Here is a 9,895-nt window from a genome sequence, read left to right on the forward strand (position 1 = left end):
TCTATACTCCAAGTCTATTATGAGATGCTGAGAAATCAAATTTTTATGTCATCTAGGTTTCAAATCACAGAAGGGTTATTTTATAGCACTGTGGAATATTAACACTATATACACCCCAAGTATCTTCATGTATTGAGTAAACTGTAGGAGGAAAGCCACATAAGGAATCTTTAAAGGAATCAGATTTATAAGACGCTATCCCTACTAGGGGAGTATTCCAGGTGATATCAGCCATAAACCACAAATGAACTTTCCATAGGAGGGGAGAGGCAGAGAGAGTCAGTAACACTTTCCATTCAACCAGCTGGCCTGAGTGGTACATGGAGAAAGCGGTAAGGATAGCAACGGGGTGGGGGGGGAGAGCGTCATGATCTTGGGCAGCCACTGAGAGGCCACAGGGTCACTGCCTCAATGTAGAGGGAAGCAACACCCTTGCCCACACTTCTGTAAGCAACCCCCTCCCTCTTTGATCTGTATGGAAGCCCAACAAATTCTTTGTTTCCAAAACTGTTGTTTGGAGAAATTATACCTTGTTTTGTCATAAGGACACTGGGGGAGGGGCCCAGACGCCACACACACTTCCCAGAGGAATTTAACCAACAGCATACCAACATTTACATGTTTATTAATTGATTCATGGACAGCTCAACCCATTTCAAATTTCAGCTGCTATTTACTGTACTGGTAGGCTGATCAGACTCCAAGGGATGGGTCCACACTGAAATGAGGAACACAAATTATATGCAAAAGGTCTTTAAATAAAAAAAAGTAATTAGAAAGGACGTGAAGTGGGAGGCAGGGGACAAATTGTAAAGTGGGGGTAGAGATGGGAGACAGGATTAAAATGTGATCAAACTCATTGTATGAAATTCTCTAAGAATCAATACAAGTGTTTTCAATGTGCTTCACAGAGTTTTAGACTGCATAGTCCTTCCCACACTGATTTAATTGTTTTATGTATGCAGAAAAGTAGGCTAGTTAGATGACAGGACAGATCTACTTCAAATTCTTTTTTAGGTTGCAAAACTCTATTGATAGAAAGCAATAATTTTAGCTTTGCCAAAATACTGCAGTATTCTAATTAGTATCTTAAAAATACATGACCAAAGGTTTAGTCCCAGCACTCTGGAGGAGACGCAGGCAGATCTCTGTGATACCAAGGCCAACCTGGTCTACAAAGTGAGCTTCAGGCCTGGTGGAGCTACAGGGAGACCCTGTCTAAAAAAAATTACATAACAAATTATATTTATATCATTATTAGAAAAATAAGAGTCTATTTAAAGCACTTCAAGTGAAAACTAATTTTAAAATTTCCACAAAATTATACTATTTTAAGTGGAGAAAATCTGCTTTCCACAGACTTTAGTCAGAATTTGCTCTTCTCAGTGAAGTGGAATATTGCTCTTTAAAAACAATTTTTTTGAGAATTTTATGCATGAGTACATTATATTTATATTGTTTCCATCCTTCACCTCTCCAACTCCATGATATTTGCTATAAGTATTTACAAATTTACACCTCTACCATGATTATACAAGAGTTCCTTTATGTACACATCTTATCCAATACCTATGATCTGGGCCATATAGATAAAATCAGTTCAAACTGTCATGAAGACAGTTCACTGCTGTTTTGGTTTGTAAAACATTCTACAAAATTATAGAATCCAGAATAGCCTTACACTGGCATTATAAACATGAAATGGGGCCTGAAAAAATTGCTAAGCAATTTTCTGGAGCACTGGTTGGTCTTCCAGAGGTTTTAGGTTCGGTTCCCAGCATCCATATGACATTTCACAACCTAACTCCACTTTCTGGAGATCTGACACCCTCTTCTGTCTTCCACAGACATTTCACAATTCAGCTGTACTTACATACATGCAGGTAAACACTCATACACATATTTTTTAATTTGAAAAAAGACTGTTAGAAGACATATATGGATCAAAAAGAGAACAGACATGTCATAGAAAGACTAGTAGTTCTGAGAATAACTTAACTCTCAACAGAGACACCAATACCAAAGAGTGGAGAAGGGTCCACCTAGTCATGAATATAGGACAGCAAGATGTTTGTTGAAAGACAAAAATGGAAACTTGATCACCATCTTTCACCCTCTATAAATATTAACACAAAAGGATTCAAAAGATTTAAAGAGAGACTAAACACATGATCTCACAACATCAGTAAAGGCAGTGACTATAAAGTATGTCCTTAAAAGCATATAACAAAAGCAGGAATAGGAATATGGGATCACATCAGATTTGAAGCTTCATCACAGAAAAGGTGACAAGCATCATAAACAAGAGACAATAAAACGGGAGGAAATATTTTCCAACAATTCTCATAAAAGACTAGTATCTGAAGCATTCAGGAAATTCAAAAATGTAACAAGAAGTATGGAATTCATTAAAATCAAAACCGGGATCTATATTTTTGCTGTCTTCAGGAAACACATGTCTCCGTCAAAGATAAAGTGAGCCTTATGATAAAGAGGGGAAAAGGGTATTCCCCAGCAAAAGAACTGAAAAAGCAGGCCTGGCATTTCTAAGGCTGACAGAATAAACTTCAAAGAAACTAGTCACAGGAAATAAGGAAGGCCATTTCATGCTCACTAAAGAAAAAAAATCCACCAAGAAGATATTACAAATCAAAGATTTATATACCAAACAATGGGTCAACCAATTTCATAAAAGAAACATTAGTAAATTTTAAAACCGCAGATGGACCCCAAAACAGTGATAGTGGGTTATCTCACTATCCTACTCTCACTAACACACAGTTCTAGACACAAACTATACAAAGAAATTCTGGAGTTAAATGACAGCATAAATCAAATTAATCTGAAAAATATCTACAGAATATTCCACGTACACACTAAACAAAACAATTTCTTCTATGTAACCTATGGAATTTTCTCCAAAATCAACCACATATTTAGATGCAAAACAAGTCCATGAAAATTGAAATAACTTTCAGAAAACCAGGTATCAAAACAACAGGAACTACAACACATATTTATGGAAACTAAAAAACAGCACTAAATTACAATTTGGTTAAGGAAGAAATCAAGAGAAAAATGTAAAAATTGGTAGAATTGAATGAAAATGAAAATACAACATAACAAAACTATGGGACACAATGAAAGCAGCCTTCAGAGGAAAATTTAAAGTCCTAACTAGCTACATTAAAAAATTGAACAATCTCAAATTTGTAAGTTATTGATAACCCTTAAGAACTTGGAAAGAAAAAGGTAAAACAGAGCAAACTTGAAAAGATGGGAAGATAGTGAAGATATCATCAAAACCACTGCGAAAATGACACAGAAATGAAATTAAATCAAAACCTAACCCCCTAACCCCTAAAGATAACCATAATGATATCCCCTAATTCTTAACTTAATTCTAACCTTGCCCTAACCCTGAATCCATAATTCGACCACCTAACACTAACCTTGGCCCTAAACCCCTATCCTAAACCTTAACTCCTAACCCTAACCCTAAAACCCTAACCTTAATGCTAACCCCTAACTCTCCTTTATCTCTAGTCCAACCTTTAGCCTCACATTTAAACATAATCGTACCCTTAGTCAACCCTAAACCTTACTCCTAAACTTTGATCTAACCCAGCACTAACCTCTAATACTAACACTAACCCATAATCCAACCTTAACCCTTAACCAAAGACTTAATCTTACTCCTAACAACAACCCTAACTATTTTGCTGAGGCATGTTTGACATTTTGCTTACTCATATTTTGCTACTTTGCTGAGTTCTCTTTCTTTGTTGAATGGTCATTGTTTATTTTGCTGAATCTTTATTGGAGTTTTTACTGAGTCAATAGCTTGACACTGGCTTAGTCTTGGTTGACTGAATAATGTCATGGTTTGCTGTTTTTGGTGAGTTGTGGTTGACTCTACTGATGAGTTACAAATCACATTGTATTATTTTGATTGCCTTTTTTTTTTAACTGAGTGCTCGTTGAATATTTTTGCTGAGCCATGGTTCATTTTTTACTGAGTTAGTGGTTGGCTATTTTTATCAACTCATGGATTGACTCTGCTAATCATAGTTGGCTTTTTGTGGATCTTTTTTGCTGAGTCATTGTTGGTAGGTTTTGCTGGATCAGGTTTTAACCTTTTCTTGAGACCTGTTTTGGTAAGTCATGCCTTAGTATTTTGTTGAGTCATTATTTGCTTTTGTTAAGTTATGGTTACCTTTTTTACTGAGTGTTTGGGGGGTTTGTTGACTGGCTATTTTTTGTTGAGTCATGGTTTCAGTCATGGCATGGCTATTTTCTTTCACTGCTGCGTTACAGTTTGGTTTTTTTTCATGTGTTGTCGTTAATCGTACTGTGAAATCATGCTTGCACATACTTCTGCTGAGCTATTGTTGGGTGTGTAGCTGAGCCATAGGGGGATTTTGCTGAGTATTCATTTTACATTTCCTGAGAAAGCAATGGGAGTTTGTGGCTAGATGCTTGGTAGGCCTTTTACTGAGGCATTTGTTATTTTTTTAAAGACATTTTATTTTTATTTGTGTGTATATGTCTGTATCCGTGCCTGTATGTGTATGTGAGTGTGTGTGGGTGTCCAAGGAGGCTAGAAGAGACCTTTATATCTCCTGGAGCTAGCATTACAGGAAGTTGTGAGCTGCCTCAGATGGGTGTTGGGAACCAAAGTAGGGTTTTCTGGAATGGTAGCAAGGACTCTGAACTGCTGAGCCATTTCTTTATGCCTAGCACCTGATAACCAAAAAGTCGATACCCTGTGTGAATATATAAGTATATGATATTCATTTATTCTTATTTCTTCATAGTTTATTTGGTAGTTTAAGAAATATTGGTTGTGTATCCTCTGAATATTTGATAAAATTCTGCTGTGCATCCATATGGATCTTGATAGTGTTTGTAATTACAGTTTTGTGCTCTTTATTTGTTATAGGTCTGTTTAAGTTGTTGGGCCAGTTCTTAAACTTCAGTGGTTCCATTATATTTAGAAATTCATCCATTTCTTTCAGATTTTATAACTTAATAGAGTCTTGTTTATCTCTTCAAAGAACCAGTTCTTAGATTCATTTATTCTTTGCATTATTTAGTATGTTTCTATTTCATTGAATTCTGCTCTGATTTTTTATTATTTCTTCTCATCTGCTTGTTTGGGTTTGTTCTTATTTTTTTCCATATTCATGAGTTGTATTATTAAGTCATTCATCTGTGCTTTTTCTGATTTTTAAATGTAGGGGCTTAGAGATATAAACTTCCCTCTTAGGGCTGCTTTTAACATTTCCCAGAGGTTTTGCTGTGTTGTGTTTTCATTTTCACTTAGTTCCATAAGTGTTTTGATTTCTTTCTTGAGTCCTTTTTTTAAACATTCACCTTGCATGAGCGTGTTGTTTAATCACCGTGAGTTCATGTGGTTACTACAATGTGTTTTACTGTTGACCTCAATCTTTATTGCAATGTGGTCTGATGAAATATATGGAATTGTTTCAGTTTTTCGTGTTTGTTGATTTCATATTAGTTTGGATATAAGGTTGACCATTCGGGGTTCGGAAACCTATCAAAGGCCTTGTCCCTGAAGAAAAGTTACTTCCCCTTCCTCAGCAGCCCTCAACTGCCTATAGCTCTCTGGTTTCGGTTATTGCTTCTGTTTATGTGTTGTTTTGCACCTATTCCATTGTGGTTATGTATGCTGAGCCATTTAGCATCGCTGCAATGAAATCAACTTTGTCATTGTGTATATTCTTTTTGGTTGATTGTACTGGTGATACTTTCTGCTGTGTTTTCTTCTGTTTCATTTCTAATATTTCAAATTTTTAAATAGCTTTATTGATTTGAAAATTTCATGCAATATATTTATATCATATTCAGACCTCTCCCCTCTCCACCCTCACCTTACTACTCTCCACAAACTTCATATTCTCTATTCTTTTTTGCCTTTATTTCTACATTTTTGATAATTTCGTTCATGAGTCTTGTCTTTGCATTATTTCCATGTCTCTCAGTCCCCCTCCAAGTCCTCCGTTTCTCCCTTCACTCTCTCGCAACTTCCTGTTCTCTTCTTTGATTTTTATTGTTACACATATTTATATATGAACATTTATAAATACATACACAAATATATACATATATATTTGTAACAATACTATATATAATACTAAGCCTGGGCTGGAGAGATGGCTCAGTGGTTAAGAACACTGGCTGTTCTTGCAGAAGACCTGGGTTTGAATCCCAGCACCCACATGGCAGCTAACAACTGTCCATAACTCCAGTTCCAGGGGATCTGACAGCCTCTTCTGTCCCCCATGGGCATTGCATGACACAAGTGTACTTATCTACATGCAGGCAATGCACACATACACATGAAATAAAAATAATAAATAAAATATGTTTTTTTAAAAAAATGTACTGAGTCCATAATTTGGTACTCACGTGTAGCTGTGTTTAGGACTGTCCATTTCTGATTAGAGAACCTCTTGGAGAGCTAGTATCTAGGGAAAACTAATTCTCTCTCCCTTGGTAACCATTAATTGCCTGTAGCTCTTCATCTTGAGGTGGGGCCCTGTGGATCAGCTGCATTTGTCTTGGTGTGTCAACTGGTTTTGTCACTATGCAGATCTCGTTTGATTACCATGCTCTGGGGACTTCACTGGGGTGGCTTCCCTACCGTGTCTAGGATGCATTAACCAGCATAGGGCGCCTTGTCCCTCTGCCTCATACACTCACTTCTCTGCCTCCTTCATCTGTTCCCTGAGCCTTACATGTAAAGGTTGCATTTTAAATGTGTCGCTTGTGACTAGGTACCTCATTATCACTTATTATCTGAGTTTCAGCAGTTGTGGAATTTTGTCAGTTTCCATCCGTTGCAAAAAAGAGGTTTCTTTGATTAGTAGTGAGAGGTACACTTGTCTGTAAATATTCTCCGTTCTTATTTGCTTTTGTTTTAAGGCCTATCTATTCTAATCTGGGTTCTAGTGCCTGTGACAGCATGTGCAAACCTGGGAAAATCCAAAGGAGACAGAGGCCCAACATGAATGGGGAACATAGGCAAGAATCTCCACCCCTAGTTGAGGATTTATTAGCATTTGATAGATGCGGGGACAAGCAGAGTCAGTTTTCCTTACTGGAGTGATGCTGGTAAGTTGGCCAGACTCCTAGGGATAAACCCATACCCAAGAACACTTAGGATTCACGGAATAGACTAAATAGCACTTTAAAAGAAAGACAAATAAATGTTTATTTTTAATCAGTTTCTAATTCTATCTCCCCTCCCACAATGTTCCCCATAGGCCTTTAAAAAAGGGGAAATAATAACAATAGAGGACACAAAGTTTTGGGAGGTTAGTGGGAAACGAGTGGAAATGAGGGAGGGGATCAGAAAGTGACCAAAATACAGTCTATGAATTTTTAAAGAAACCATAAAATATTTTTTAAAACTTAGTTTCTTGGGGCTGAAGAGTTGACTCAGCAGTTAAGAGGAGCAGAGTTTGGTTCCCAGCACCCACATGGCAGCTAACAACCATCTGTAATTCCAGTTACAAGGGATCACCTTTGTCTTTGACCTCCTCCAAGGGCACTGCATGACATGGCTGCACTTAATATACACGCAGGCAATACACTCATACACATAAAATAAAAATAATCAATGAAATATTTTTAAAGGTTTCTAAATGCTTGTTATATTCAGATATTATATATATACACATATGTTACGTTAATTTGGATTTGGTAGTTAAAAACGATTATCTCCAAGATTTTTTTATCTCTATTTGAGACCTTGTGATTTTTATGGGCTGGTTCATTTCTCACCTCCCTGACAACTCCCACATACAATTCTTTTGTCAAAATCTTGGAGCTTTGATCCCCTAGCTGTTGGAAAGAAGCCTGGGTCTACTGCTCATGTTTCTCATGTATGCCTTACCTTGCAGGCAGAACATATGAAATGTGTTTTTGTTGTGCCCAGAGAATGGACCCCCAAGAATAACCACAGAATCCAGAGGGCATGCAAGAACAAAGAGTCTTTATTCGGGCTTAAGCTCAGGCTCTCAGACCTCACCAACGCAATGGATCTGTGCCGAGAGCCCCGATTGCAGGAGGAGGAAGCCTTTTATAGGTTTTAGACCAAGGCAGGAGGGGAATAACAGAGTTACATCTTGATTGGTCCAAAGAGCCCAAACGCACCAACATTCTTTTGAATTGATTGGTTACAAGGGATACAGTCTTGGAGGCTTCTCATTGGTGGGTGCTGCCCTCAGGGCTGTGGGATGTGCTGACTGTTATCTTCAGGGCCAGAGGACCCTGTTTATTCCTTATAAGGCCTCAAACCTGGCTGGGCCCCCTTGACATGCCCCGGTTTGCCTTGGAGATTATGACATGCCTGGACAGGTCCAGGCTTGCCTGAAGCAACTAGTCAAAATGGGGTCAGTGCAATTTGTCCTCTCAGCCTAGCAATCAAGTGGTTTACAGAAACGAGAAAGAGCCATTATTCCTAAAGAGGGGCAGGGGTCTCAGGAGTCCGGGGCAGGGGTCTCAGGAATCCAGGGCAGGGGGCCGCAGAGGAGGGTTTCACATTTTCTTCATCCTCGATCTGGAGAAACACAGATCACCAAATACCTATTATCACTACACTGCAGACAATGAAAACTCTCCCCAGTCGCATGTAAGAAATGTCTACAGAACATCTATTATCTTTTATCCTTCCTTACACACACACTTCTAGGCGATTCAGTTTGGAATCATAATGGGTTTGGAGAAGACATAATATTAAACTATTATGCTGATGATGATAAATATTGAAGAAAGTATCTTTTTTTTTATTTTCGGAATGAGACAAATTTTTAGTATTTTTCTTCCTGAGCTGTGGAGTAGTTCCAGGACAGTTTGAATTACTACAGGCCAGAGGTAAGCTGTCCAAGCACCAGAAGCTGGGAAGGCTCCTCCACTACCCTCCAGCATGGCCTCCAGCAGAAATCATCACATGTTAGTATTCATCAGAAGATGGAGAGATGGGGTGGCCAGAATAACTGAACGGACAAAGAGGAATGCATTTGGTCCTTCTGTTTCTAGAAGTTGATTTCTTTTTTTAAATTTATTTTCATTTTTTAGAAGAAGCATTTTGTTAAAGCTTTAACATACTCAATAACAATTTCCAGAGCAAAGATACACCTGTTTCAAAAGTGACTATAAAAATATAGGTTCACAGTTGAATCGATACAGTTATACAATATTGAACTCAGTATAAACCCTGTAAGACATAAAATTGAATGAGCTTTTAACTTTTAAAAAAGATCTCCATTTCATTTTAAAATACACTGTTTCTTTCAGAAAGACTTTTTTTTTTTTTTTTTTTCTAATAACGCTTAGATGTTGGCACATGCGTCTCTAATTTGTATCTAGTCATGTACTAGTCATGGTCGGTCGCAATCAGATCCTTGGCACCTGTTTGGATATAAAGTCATCAGGTAGATTTCACTGGTAATGTTTATCACCTCTACTACTTAACATGACATAAATTTTTATGCTTCCTCCTCAACTATAACTCATTTTTAAAAATTTGTTGATTTTTTTGTGTGTATATCATACAGAACATCCCAAATAATCTTATTCATCTATATACCCACTTCCCAGATGGCACCCTCCCATAGCCTCCCCCCACCCACTAGAGCCTTTATACTCTGTCATCCCTGCTACTGTCTGCTGTGGTGTCAGCACCCCCAGCCATTCCCCAGTACTTGTCCATGCTGTGAATCTAGTCAGCCTATCTAGAGGTCTTTGTTTTAGGAAGATCAGGTGTTCCTCATTTAGCAGCAATCAGTTGTCAATATGCCTTTAGATAAGATTGGGGTCTGCTGTTCATTTTCCCAGTTCTATGCTGGGTTACTGTCTGGGAGTCTCT

The 9,895-nt window shown here is 37.8% G+C and overlaps 1 long non-coding RNA gene across 1 annotated transcript in view; it reads right to left on the bottom strand.

Moving 5' to 3' along the window:
• Positions 1 to 8,548: 8,548 nt before the first annotated feature.
• Positions 8,549 to 9,895, bottom strand: part of LOC115068495 — a 14,225-nt gene continuing 12,878 nt past the window's right edge. The window contains exon 4 of the long non-coding RNA XR_003847836.1: positions 8,549 to 8,587. This is a non-coding gene — a long non-coding RNA (uncharacterized LOC115068495). The remainder of the gene's footprint in view (positions 8,588 to 9,895) is intronic.

The sequence above is a fragment of the Nannospalax galili genome, unplaced genomic scaffold (genome assembly GCF_000622305.1).
Source record: "Nannospalax galili isolate Female #2095 unplaced genomic scaffold, S.galili_v1.0 scaffold989, whole genome shotgun sequence".
NCBI classification, from domain to species: Eukaryota; Metazoa; Chordata; class Mammalia; order Rodentia; family Spalacidae; genus Nannospalax; species Nannospalax galili.